The 12607-nt window shown below is 31.6% G+C and overlaps 2 long non-coding RNA genes across 5 annotated transcripts; one reads left to right on the top strand and one right to left on the bottom strand.

Moving 5' to 3' along the window:
* Positions 1–202: 202 nt before the first annotated feature.
* On the top strand, positions 203–4791 carry LOC148930629 (uncharacterized). Of its 3 annotated transcripts, none has more exons than XR_016136469.1 (8): positions 203–538; positions 877–973; positions 1069–1161; positions 1496–1554; positions 2622–2693; positions 2786–2873; positions 3621–3751; positions 4561–4791. It is a non-coding gene; the product is annotated as an uncharacterized LOC148930629 (long non-coding RNA). The 3 variants fall into 3 exon arrangements; XR_016136467.1 differs by having other exon boundaries at positions 3615–3751; XR_016136468.1 differs by having other exon boundaries at positions 822–973; positions 3615–3751.
* On the bottom strand, positions 2139–3165 carry LOC125215336 (uncharacterized). 2 transcript variants are annotated; one of them, XR_016136470.1, is made up of 3 exons: positions 3116–3165; positions 2375–2539; positions 2139–2279 (listed from the first exon to the last, which is right to left on the bottom strand). It is a non-coding gene; the product is annotated as an uncharacterized LOC125215336 (long non-coding RNA). The 2 variants fall into 2 exon arrangements; XR_007175250.2 differs by lacking the exon at positions 3116–3165 and having other exon boundaries at positions 2375–2627.
* Positions 4792–12607: the final 7816 nt, after the last annotated feature.

Below are 12607 nucleotides of genomic sequence, written 5' to 3'. Positions count from 1 at the left end.
ACAATTCTTAAAACTTGTGTTCACACAAAATGTAACTCATAACGTGAGACAGAAGGAATATTAAATTATAGAACTAAATTTAGAAAATTTTCAAGAAATAATCAACGAATTTTTACACGATTTAGTATGGAATAATAAAAGTAAAGAAATAAAATTTAAAAGTCCATTTTAAAATTAGAAATAAGAAAAAATAAAATGTGGTGGGTGACTTCTCGGTTATTGCAGCTCAATCTCTCTCCTCACCTACCATCTCAATCTTTCTTCATTTACGGTGGCCACCTCCACGCCGAGATGCCGCCGCCGTATTCCAGACGTCGCCGCTGCCCATTTCTCATTTCTTGTTCAACCTCATCATCTCTCTCTGTGTGGATGAGATGCCGGTGGAGCTGCTCGTCGAGTGTCTTCAGATCTATCTGATCCGCCCTCACAAATCCGTCGCCAGTGTGGATGTCTCCCTCTCTCCGGAAAGCGCCGATGCGACGTCAGTGGAGCTTACGGTGGGAACGCGCAATAAGCGACGAACTTCAACAGCGAAAAGGTAATCGAAATCCCTTTCAAAACTCTAGAGAAATCAATTTTTCTACATGATTCTAAAAAATTGGCCAAAACCATAACAGATCTGAGGCAAAAATTCTCTTCCTCGTCAGATTTTTGACAAATACCCCAAAACTCTAAACCCTACTAAACCTAATTGATTTTCGCTTGCTCCTTGATTTTGGAAAAATCATCATGTTTGTTCTTTTATTGTGCCTAGCTCAAAAATCAAGCAAGCATCTTTTTGGTTTGCAACTTAACATTTAACTGGGTTAATCAATTTGTAGCAAAGCGAGCCGATAAGTTCGGATAGTCCAATTGATGAGACTCCTATACCTGCAGTTTATTCGTCCTGCTTAGTTTTGACTGCTTCTGATACCAGCACTCATGGTGGATTTCTGTCTTTCATAAACATGCAAATGAGTGTCTTCCCCCATTGGTAACTATTTATCTGCTTCCTTTAGCTGTATACATATGTATTCAGTGCTAATTTCCTATATTTGCTTTCGCTGACGATGATTGCTCTCCTATCAGAATATGAGCCAACAGATTCTGAGTTGCTGACACCGGAATTGATTGCTAAGGATACACATGGAAATGAATGGCAATTCAAACATATATTTAGAGGTGAGATATAGTGTTTGTTTTCTAGTAATTGTTTACCTTTGGTGTCACTGATGTTGTAATGTTGTTTTGAGAGTATATAAAGAAATCTATTCACTTGGGCCTTGTAGCAGGCATGGAAATAGTATTTATAGATGTTATGTACTATTAGGTAAATCTGAGCTTCATCAGTAATAAATCTGAGAAGTTCATTTGCAAAATCATTCCCACAATATCCATTCCACTTAATATTAAACTGTGAATTTTCATGTCTGGTTCTTTTTCATTGGTTTAGTATCCTATATCATCATGAATAGATTTGTTTGATTAACTTAAAGTTTACTCTCATATTCTGCAGAGGAAGATAATGGGGTTTTAAGAGTACTAAACGACTAAAATTGGTGTTGTGCATTAAAGGTAATTTTGTTACCTTAGAATAGTAACTTAATATGTATGCCATACTTTGCTAATATCTGTGATAATGTGATTTGGTGTCAATATGGGTGTATTTGTTTTTAAGCATGCATCAAATTCTGAAAAATAAGAATTTAATTTGCACGAATCATGTGCTGTTAAATGCATTCATGCAAGCTTGCAATATATATGACCATGCTTGACTGATCTTTAGAAATTTGTGGTCATTTTTGTCCCAAAATAGATCATATTCTTAACTATTGATTAAAATAATAAACTGCAATTATATTTTAAACGAAAATAAACTATAATCTGAATTTTAATTAACATATAAACTTTACAGTCATATTCTGCAGTGTTTTCTGAGTGCAAAAAGACTAAAATTAATGTTGTGAAGTCAAGGTAACTTAGAAATTACCTAATATATAATTATGTATGCCATACTTTGCTAATAACTGTGATAATGTTGTCATTTTGGTGTCAATATGGCTGTTTGTAGAAAGCATAAGCAAATTCTGAAAACAAATATTTTACTTTGCATGATTCATGTGGTGTCAATATGACAGTTTGTAGAAAGCATAAGCAAATTCTGAAAACAAATAATTTACTTTGCATGATTCATGTGCTTTTGAATACAATGATGCATGCTTGGAATATCTATGAGCCTATATTTGTGAACCAATTTTCTTGCATGCATTCTTTGGAAGAGAAGTTTGAAGTCCGGTGCCCTATAAACAAAAAATTAACATAAAATTAGTAAATAGAAACATATATATTATGTATAACTTTCTATATTTCATGTATTCTATTTTGGTAAACATACCAGCCTATCATGGAATACTACTTCCAAAGTGCTATCATTGTTGTCTCCAGAATTGTATTCATAAACACGGATGCAACAGACATTGATGGTAGAGTTGTAACTTTAGGTAGAAGATTGTCCTGCAACTAATGAATGGTGCCATTGTTTGAGATACAGCGCTTTCTTCTATTGAAAAGAAATATTAAAAAATCAGTGACTAATTTAAAGAATGTCTGCAGTATTTAAACTAACAGCCTACTTTGTGCAGGAAATTATCCCAATAGATTGCAAATAGATGTGTCAAAAAAGGCAAATCATTGAACAGAAATTGTAAAATGAGGTCAGTGCCTTTTTATGAGAATCAACCAATCACTTAAATTGAATAAGACTGTATTAAGTTCAGAAACAGGAACAAATAATTTCATTCATTAGTTGTAGGAACTTTGTGATCCAAAATATGAATGAGAGATAGCACTCAAGATTTCACAGATGAGGTGCATCACAGCAATGACAAATACAGGTTAGAAAACTACCTTCATAGTGTTGTGCTAAGTAGTTATAGAAACTTATAAAAACATAATGTAACATTAAGGCATAATATGAAACTAAAACAGAAATAATTAGTGATAAAGCAGAAATAGCAGAAACTGAAAGAAATACATTAGGAATAAAGACTGCAGATTCATAGAAGAATAGATAAACAATAAATGAGCAGTGATTTAAGTGAGAATAGATAAATTAAGAAGAAGAAAGATTCTGAACTATTTCTGATGATGATTCTGCTGAATGATTTTGGTTGAGAGAGTTTAGTGAGAGTGTTGAAGGAGTGAGTGGTAGGTTATTTACTTATTTATAGTGCTCACCTCTTCAGCATGCTTGTGGGAAATTGTGCATGTTCCCAAAAAATCATAATCATGAAAGACCTTCCACTTAATAACTATTTTCTATTTTAAAAAAATATCTGATAATAATATTCATACTTAAAATACTTTAACAACTTGCATGCCAAATATTAATACAAAGTCTTTTACACTTATATTCATATTCATATTAATATTAATTAATATTAATACGAATATAAGTTAAATATTACATATTCATGTTTCATAAATTCGGCCTATTTAATTTCATAAGTTTGCAACCATATAAGGTCATTTAAGGCCCAATTCATTTAAGCAATTATTAACTCCACTTGTATTAAAAAACCAAAACCTAACCCATCCTAAAAATATAATACTGCCTCTCACTCTCCACTCTTCAGAAACAGGAAAGAGAAGGAAAAGAAAAGCGGCTCTCTCTCTTCACTCTGCAATCATTATAGAGAGATGATAACATTGCAAGCATGGGCGGCTACAACACCTACTCTATTGCATCAAGACATCACGATATTAAAAAAAGGTATGTAATTCTTTCTTTTCAAGCTATGTCCTATATCTATATTTGACAACATAGTCATATCTAACTTACATGAGCATAATGTTGATAAGGTATTAGAGATTATTAGAGTCAAATTTCGAATACAATTACTACTCTTTCCAAATATTAGTTCTAGAATGCTTTGCAAATCCTATCATCAATTTATTTAATAGGATGTATTATGTCTCCAGTTTTCTTTACACAAACGAATTCAATGCTTAGTTTTTAAAATATATATACTACTTAATAGGTTTTTCATTTAGTATGGTATCTATTCATTTACAACAGATTTATAAATTTATTTTCTGTCCCACTCTCTCTGTCTCTTTCTTTCTTCTCTTATTTTTCATGTTCTAAAATTTTAATTTTATTCTCCCTTTTTTTCATGTTCTAAAATTGTGACTATATTCTCTCACTCTGGATTTCTCAGATGCTGCTTCATTGATAATTCTAAATATAGGTTTTAAATATGAATACTAACATAGTATTATTTAACTTTGTTCAAGGATAAATTGCATTGGAAATAGATAATTGTTATTGCTTTGCAGGAAAGACTTTTGAACATTTAATAGTTTGTCACCCTCTCCCTCTCTCTCTCCCGCTCTCTCTCCCTCTCTGTATGTCACGTTTCATATTCTAAAATTATGATTTTTTTTCTCATTTTTCATTTTCTAAAATTATGATTTTATTCCCTGCCCCGGATATATAGGTACAATTTCATTCATAATTTCAAATGTATACATTATAGGTTTTAAGTATGAGTACTAACATATTATTAATATTTTTTTAAGGGATTAATTGCATTGGGAAGAGCTGTGAAGATATTCTGGAAGAATAGAATATATATATTGTGTAATAGTATAATATGAGTAGTATTTTCTTTCAAAAGCCTATGCAAGTATAGAACACATAGGCTGCATCCTACCCCCACACAGGTCTCGATACATACAAAGAAAACTGATACTATAAGCTTTACTTTTAATCAACTGGACTTTACAATAAGATCATAAATTTTAAGCCAAGATTTTGCCAAATTTTGTGATGATTCCCGCCAAAAAGGATAAAACTGACTTTTCATCAAACTGTCACTTTAGATTATGATAGATGATAGATAATAGATTTCCAATTTAGAGTATTAAATACGTCATGCACCTTTAATTCAAAATTTGAACATAGTTGATTTGCTTTCAGAGAAAAATGAAATGGAGGGAAGTTAAAAACAAAAAACAAGGCAGAGGACACATATGTAATTTTAATTCCTCCACTAACTATGACTTATATTTAATTTATTATTTAACACTATAATTTACCAATTTAACCTTGTGTGGTTAACCATAATGTTGTTGTTTAGCATCACTCTTATATAAAAGGACGGTTTTTTGCCACTTTTTATAAATATCAAATCTGCTCTTTTTTGCGGGAAAATGAATTGTAGATGAACTGTGTTCCTTTCTCTTAAGCCTACGTTGTAGCACATTTCTTTATTATTTTTTAAATTTGAATTAAAGTATGTATTAATTACATTTTATGGTTCAAAAAAATTTAAAAAGTTATACACAAAACCATAATATTATGCACATTCCCTATACTATATATATGTCTATACTTTTTAATTAAATACATAAATAAATTACTTTTTTCTCAAATAAACCAATTTTTGATTGTACAAAATTTTGTTGCATAGATTTATTAAAAAGGGAAAGAGAAGGACAAAATTTGTATATTACCCAAAAAAACAATCAGAGAAGCAAATAATAAATCCTCAATTATTTTCATTCATTCTCTTTTTAAATTGTTTTTAGAGTTGGCTTATAGTACTAATTTCCTTTCTCTGTGAATTATGTTCAGTACACTATTTTACTCTCCCAATTTTGTTATAGTTACTCCACATTCTAACTGGGATGGTCGAATAGGAGATGATCTATATTTATTTTTAAATTGTAGTATAATTTTTATTTAATAAATCAATATCATAGCACTCCTACTATATTCTTATTTACTATTCTTATTTACATGGAGTATATTTGAAAGCAAATCTATTTATGTATTTAATTATAGGGCGAACTATAAAAAAGGTATTTAGACAATGTAATTTGTATTTGCATATTTCTGGTATTTGATAAAAAAAAATATTGTCCCAGAGTTTTCTGGACAAAAGAATTAATTTCATTTAAGGTATTTTTTCACTTTTTTGAATATTTTTATTCTGTATTTTTTTGGTATTAAGGAATATTTTAGTCTTTATGTTTAATATTTCTCTTTTAATCCTTTTATTTCTTTTTCCAATTTCTTTCTTTTTTATTTATATATTTTTTTCATCTTTCTCATTCTCCAAATTCAATTTATTTTAAATTAATAATAAACAACCAATGCCCATCGTATCAAATACTAATTTTAAGTATGTTCCTATTTATGTTTTTCATTTTCAAAATTTTTGAACTATTTTAGATTAATTATTTTATACTCCACTAATGATATTTTCATATTACATATAAATTTTAGTTGAAGTGTGATTGTTATTTTGTTATTGATTTTCAAAAAAATATACTCCTTCTATCCACAACTATTTGAAATATGCACGGGTTTTAATGCATAATTAGTAAAGTAAGAAAGAAGGAAAAAAAGTTGTTGAAATTGTGTAGTGGATAGTGGGATTCATAAATGATAAAGTAAAAGAGAGGAGGGGATGTTGTCATAAATAGATATGAACTATTTTTTTGGAACAAACAAAAAAAAAATATGACCTATTTATATGGGACGGTGGGATTATTATATTTACCAATTTTTAAGTTCTTGAACCATGGTTTTTTTTATATCTAATATTACATCCATTCAATAAAAATAGAGACTTTGAGAACATGGATTTTAATGCGGAATTGATAAAGTAAGAGAGATATAGAAAGAAAAAGTGATTAAATATTATCCGTCCTGCTTTAGGAGTCCTGGTTGAGTCGGCCATATGTTTTAAGAAAGTGTTTGAGTGTGTAATAAACAATGTTGTAGTGGATGTTGAGACTCACTTTTAATTGAGTGTGTAATAAATAAATATTGTAGTGAATGTTGAGACCCACTTTTAACACTTTTTTACTTACTCTGTAGGCATTTTTATTAGTTTGTCCCAATCGGGACTTCTAAAGCGGGACTCCCGAAATTGATGAACCGGGACTCCTAAAGCGGGACGGGGGGAGTATTAGTGGAAAATGAGACTCATTTTATAAGAGATAGAAGACTTGCCAAAAATAGAAATAACTATTTTTATAGAACGGACCAAAATAGTCAAAAAACTATTTTTATAGGACGGATGGAGCAGTATCTAATAACGTGTTACTATATACGACTTTACACCATCTTTCCCACCCTAAGCAACATATTTTTCTAGTATTATTTTAATATCTCGATCTAATTAACACATTTACTAAAGTGGAAACATCATTATCACCACTTTTATCCCTCATTTATTTTATTTATTCTATACTCAACTTATAAAATACAAAATATATATGTACTCCTAAGATGAGCTCAACGAGAACAGAAAATGTTTGACTTAGAGTGAGACTTAGTATATATTGTTTTTTTTAAGTGTAAATAATAACATTAATTATTATTTCTATTGAATTGTTTAAAATTTTTATTAATTAATAACTGAAAATTATATGACCCGTGCATAACACGTGATAATACTAGTTTATTATTATATCGTGCTTTAATTATTTGAATATCTAATATTTTCTGTTTTAAATTTGAATCATATACCTTTTTTATTATAGTTTTTAGACATTATTTAATATATTTAAATTAATTATAAATCAAAATATTAATATAAAATATTAAAGAAAATATTTAATTAGATTGGATTGGGGTCACTGATGGAAGTAAAAAAGTTGACGGGGGTTGAATTAAGTGAGGATTGTGTATATAAAGGATAGAGAAATGAATATTTTATTAAAAAGTTGATTAAGATTGAGTTGAATGAGAGTCTTACAATATTTTTAGGCAAACACAACATAAATGTAATATATTTCAGCCAAGAATTAATAACAACTAGTGTTATCACCCGTGTTATGCACGGGTCAAATAATTTTCACTGATTACACATTCTTAATAAATTAACATAAATAAAAAATAATGAAAATGAGTAGTATTATTTTGTGGACTTTAAATATAAATTTTTTTACTACTAATAACACTATTTTAGACCATTACAAATGTAAAATTAAATAAATTGAAAATTAAAGTACTCCCTCAGTCCTGAAAATTTATCACTTATTTTCATTTTCATCCGTCCCTGAAAATTTGTCACTTATTTCCATTTTCATCCGTCCCTAAAAATTTGTATCTTTCACTTTAACTCATTATCACTCACATCTTAAAATCCGTCCCGAGTCAAATGGTGACAAATTATGGGGGACGGAGGGAGTAGCATAGAAATGTTGGTTAGAACAGTTTTGTATATTTTTCGAACAGAATAGTCAAACTTTTTCACAACGTCTAGCGTTCAATTGCTATGAGCCACCGACAGCGAATCGACATGCTTAAAGGTGGGGTAACCAATCAACCTCCTTTCCGTCTCTCCTGTTTTCTCTCTTGTTTCAACTTTGTGATAGGAAGAAAAAAATCACATTATGTCTATTAATTATACCCTCCGGCCCAACTAAGTTGAATCGTATTCCATTTTGAGATATCCCAACTAAGTTAAGTCATTTCCTCTTTTGTCAAATGATAAAACATCCAATCACTCTTACTTTATTCTATCACCTACTTTACTCTCTTAATTTTTTATACTTTATTTTTCTCTCCTATTTTTTAACACAATTTTTTAATTTACGTGCTCAAATTTTTTGACTTAACTTAATTGAAAAAAGAGAGTACTTCAAACTTCCTCCGTAAGCCAATATTGTCAATTTAAAAAAATGTACTGATTCTATAATGTTTTTTCACAAAACAAGCATAAAAACTAAAAATCATACAAAAGCAAATGAAGTTCATATGTTTTGAAAAACTTCCTTACGGAACATTAAGAAAAATATTAATTGTCCATGACAACACTGATTTTTCACATATAACCCAACATGAACATTAACCTTGATTTTTAATAATAGTTATGGTATACAACACAATCAAAGTGAGATATTAAGGACATCATAAAAATAAAAAATAATCATAGCTCATAAACATATGTGAAGATAACAAAATCAGAAATCATAATATCAGTGACAAAAAGTAAAACTAAAAGTAAAAGTTATCAACAAATAAGTTTTAGTACTATGTAATTGGAAAACCCTAAAGCTATATAAACCCCACCATACAAATCAATGTAACCATCGCCCTACTCCTCATACCTCCAATCAGAAATAAAAACCAGTTTATTGTGTCTGAAATCAAGAATTATTAGCTAATAGCAGTTGAGATTTTGAATAAGGGCCAAATGCACCAGATTTGAGCAATGATGATTGCTAAAATCAAATCAAATAGTATAGATACAGAAGCATATCAAATACAATCAGGAAACACAAAACACATTTGCGCACAATCATATATAAAAGCACACCCCGTGGGAAGATTGTCAACGTAACTTATGAGCATCTTAGCTTACTACCGCCTTCCGAATCTTGACCAGCGTGCATCTCCACCGTCATAGCATCAGCAACCTGGCGGAGCTTGGCGGTAGAAGTTCTGCAACTCCCTTAGAATGGCCTCCGACTTAGCCCACTTGTGGGAGCTCCTTATCTGCCCTCTTGTCCCGTACAGAAAACACAGGCTCCACAGCACTGCCATTGGCACTGCCAGCCCCACTACAGCAGGCGGGTTGCTTCCTCTGTTGTCGCCGGGCGAGTTCTTCACGATTTATCATGACCAATCTGCTCCATAATTTTTTTTCCAACCGTTAACGACAATCAATTGACAATTAATATCAACAAATAAACCATTGATTGACAGTTAAACCAATTTAAACCAAATTAATACCCCATCAATACAAATTATACGAAAATTAACCCCTTCTACACTACATCACGGTCTATACTCAGTAGATTCTCGCAATCTATAAAGAATTTTATCCCAAATTTCACAATTCACAATTAAAAAAAAAGTCTAGAGTAAGAAAAAGAGAGAGTGCAGAGGAAAGAGCACGACACTTCCTGTATCAGTCTGAATCATTTTCAAGGTAGATTACATTCCCAATTTATCTCCTTATATCTCCAATCTCTTACAATCAAGCACATATGATTTTGGCAGAAATCAAGATAACTACAGTCAAGAGAGTTCTCGCTATTCTTGTAACTTTTTTTCAACGGAGGTAAAAGCTCTCTACTTTCAAATTCTAAGCATGAGTATGTTAAAATATGTAACTCATGGGAAACTCCAACACAACTAATAATACCATCTAAATCTTCCAAACTAAAGTTTCAAATCAACTAACCAAATGTTTGAATTTTCAAAAGTCGAACTTTAAGCAAGATTATAAAATAAAATGCTTAGCTTTCGTGGATGGGACTGTCTGCGAGAAGCCGCACGACGACCCGGACGACGACGCTGACAGCAGCAAGCCGCGGTAACCCATGCTACGACGGTGCGGCACCGGAGTCCGCGAGGCAACGGCAGAGCGCCATCAATGGAGGCGGTCAGGCGCTGCGTGCAGCCTCTGGATGGAGAAAGTAAGGAGAGCGGAGGAGGCGAGGTCTCCAGGCAGACGAACTGCAGCAGCGGTAACCCGGAGGATGACAGCAGATAATTTTTGAGGGTGAGGGAAAGGGAGAGGAGAGGTTTGGTTTTAATAAGTGTTCATTTTCATAAATAATTCTACCAAACTTTTTTGGTAAGCGAAACTCTTTTTTTGGGAAGAGCAAACACATGGAGAGCACAAGGATAGAGAGACCGCTTTTGCTCTATGTCCATTTCTCAAGATGCTCCTAATAAATGGACTCATGTTCCCGCCCAAACTGCTTTCAGTGACATTTCAGTTAATATCACAACTGTCACTTTAGATAATAATAATAGATTTCACTTTTCAATTGTCACATCACGTCTTCGAATCCTAATTGTACTATATTTACTGAAATTTTGATAATTACAAATTCTAAACAAAAAGGTTAAATTTTTTATATTGAATAAGCGAAATAAGTAAATTATTAAATAAAAAAAAACTAATAAAATTCCCAATTTTTTTTTCTTGAGAAGTTTGATATTGTTAGGATCGTTAACTGCAACATTAGTTTGATATTGTCCGATTTGAGTTAAGTTCGCGCGAATTTGGTTTGGGTCACTCCCAAAAGACCTCAAACTAATTGGGGTTGGACATAAATTATATTATACACCTTCCAACTTTCTTCACTCATCCGATGTGGGATGAGTTTGTAACCTAACAAATACTCCCTCCGTCCCGGATAATTCGGTTCATTTTGACCGGGCACGGGTTTTAAGAATGGTAATGAAAAGTGGGTTGAAAAAGTTAGTAGAATGTGGGTCCTACCTTTATATATTAGTTTTATAATAAAATGTGAGTAGAAATGAGTTAGTGGAATATGAGGTCCATTACCAAAAATGGTAAAAGTGAAATGAGACAAATTATGTGGGACGAATCAGAATGGAAAACTGGGACGGAGGGAGTATAATTCTTGGTATTGGCATTCGGAGTTGGACATCGTCGTCGTGTCCTTTTAAACCATCTTGACATAATTCATGATCAACTTCGCTGTACGGATTTAGTTCTAGGAGGGATCTAGTTCGCCTTTTGCAAATAGTGCGAGTGTGTGCGAGTGTAGTAACACCTTGTTTCAGGTTCTCTAAAACCAGTGGCGCACACAGGTGAAGTTGAGGTCCCAAAACTTTTTTTAAAAATAAATTTTTATAATAAAAATTGTCAAACTCTTTAGAAACGTATATTCAGCCCTTCCCAACTTAATATCTTTGGGATTTAATAGGAGGAGGGACTGAAAAATAAATTTACAGAGAAAATTTCGGCAATAGCCGCCGCCGCATGAGTTTGGGACGAGGAAGAAGATGAATTTAAATGAATATAATAATAATAATAGTTGAAAAGGTCTCCCTGCTTAAACGGTGGCACGTTTACTACTATGAAATTGAAAAGCGTCTATATACATTCTAAAATTATTAAAACAATTATTAAATTGTTTCCTAGATTAGATACTAACGCTTGTTATTAAAATGAGAATTATAACTTCAATCGGTAGCGTTATTAAAATGAGAATTATAACTTCAATCGGTGAGGTGAGGTCAGTTTTTTCATTTTGTCATATTCCATCCTTATCTAAACGTAAGATTTTAGAAAGTTTTAATACAAAATTAATACAATAAGAATGAAAAAAAAATACTAATAAAATTAATGTTAATGAATTATGTCGTCCATTTTCTAAAATTGAAAACTTTTATTTTTAGAAAATAAACTAAAAAAGAAAGAATTTTATCTTTAGAAAATAGAGGGAGTAGTTCACAAAATCACATTGTATTAGATAATTATGCATTTTTATATAGATATTTATTGCTTTAGCAAAATAAACACACTACAAAAAAATCACTGTTTCCCGACCAGAAATAGCGAGCACCTTCATATGTGCTCGCAATATAGCGAGCATCTTCATATGTGCTCGGAATATAGCGAGCACTTTATTTTGTGGTCGGCAAATTTCAGCAAAGCTAACTGTGCTCGGCAATGTAAAAAAAATGGTTAGTTAACTTGAGAGAATTGCAGTCATAGGCAACATGATCGATATTGGTGATTTAGTCATGGAACTATATGGCGCACCGAAAGTGCTCGGAAACGGGCGAGCACACAATATGTGCTCGGGAGAGACAAATAGCATATCACCAATATTTGCGAGC

The sequence above is a fragment of the Salvia hispanica genome, chromosome 3 (genome assembly GCF_029641045.1).
Source record: "Salvia hispanica isolate PSC_SH4W2 chromosome 3, Shi_PSC_v1, whole genome shotgun sequence".
Classification (NCBI taxonomy): domain Eukaryota; kingdom Viridiplantae; phylum Streptophyta; class Magnoliopsida; order Lamiales; family Lamiaceae; genus Salvia; species Salvia hispanica.
Note: the sequence above shows the minus strand (reverse complement) of the source record. Positions and strands in the feature narration are given on the sequence as shown.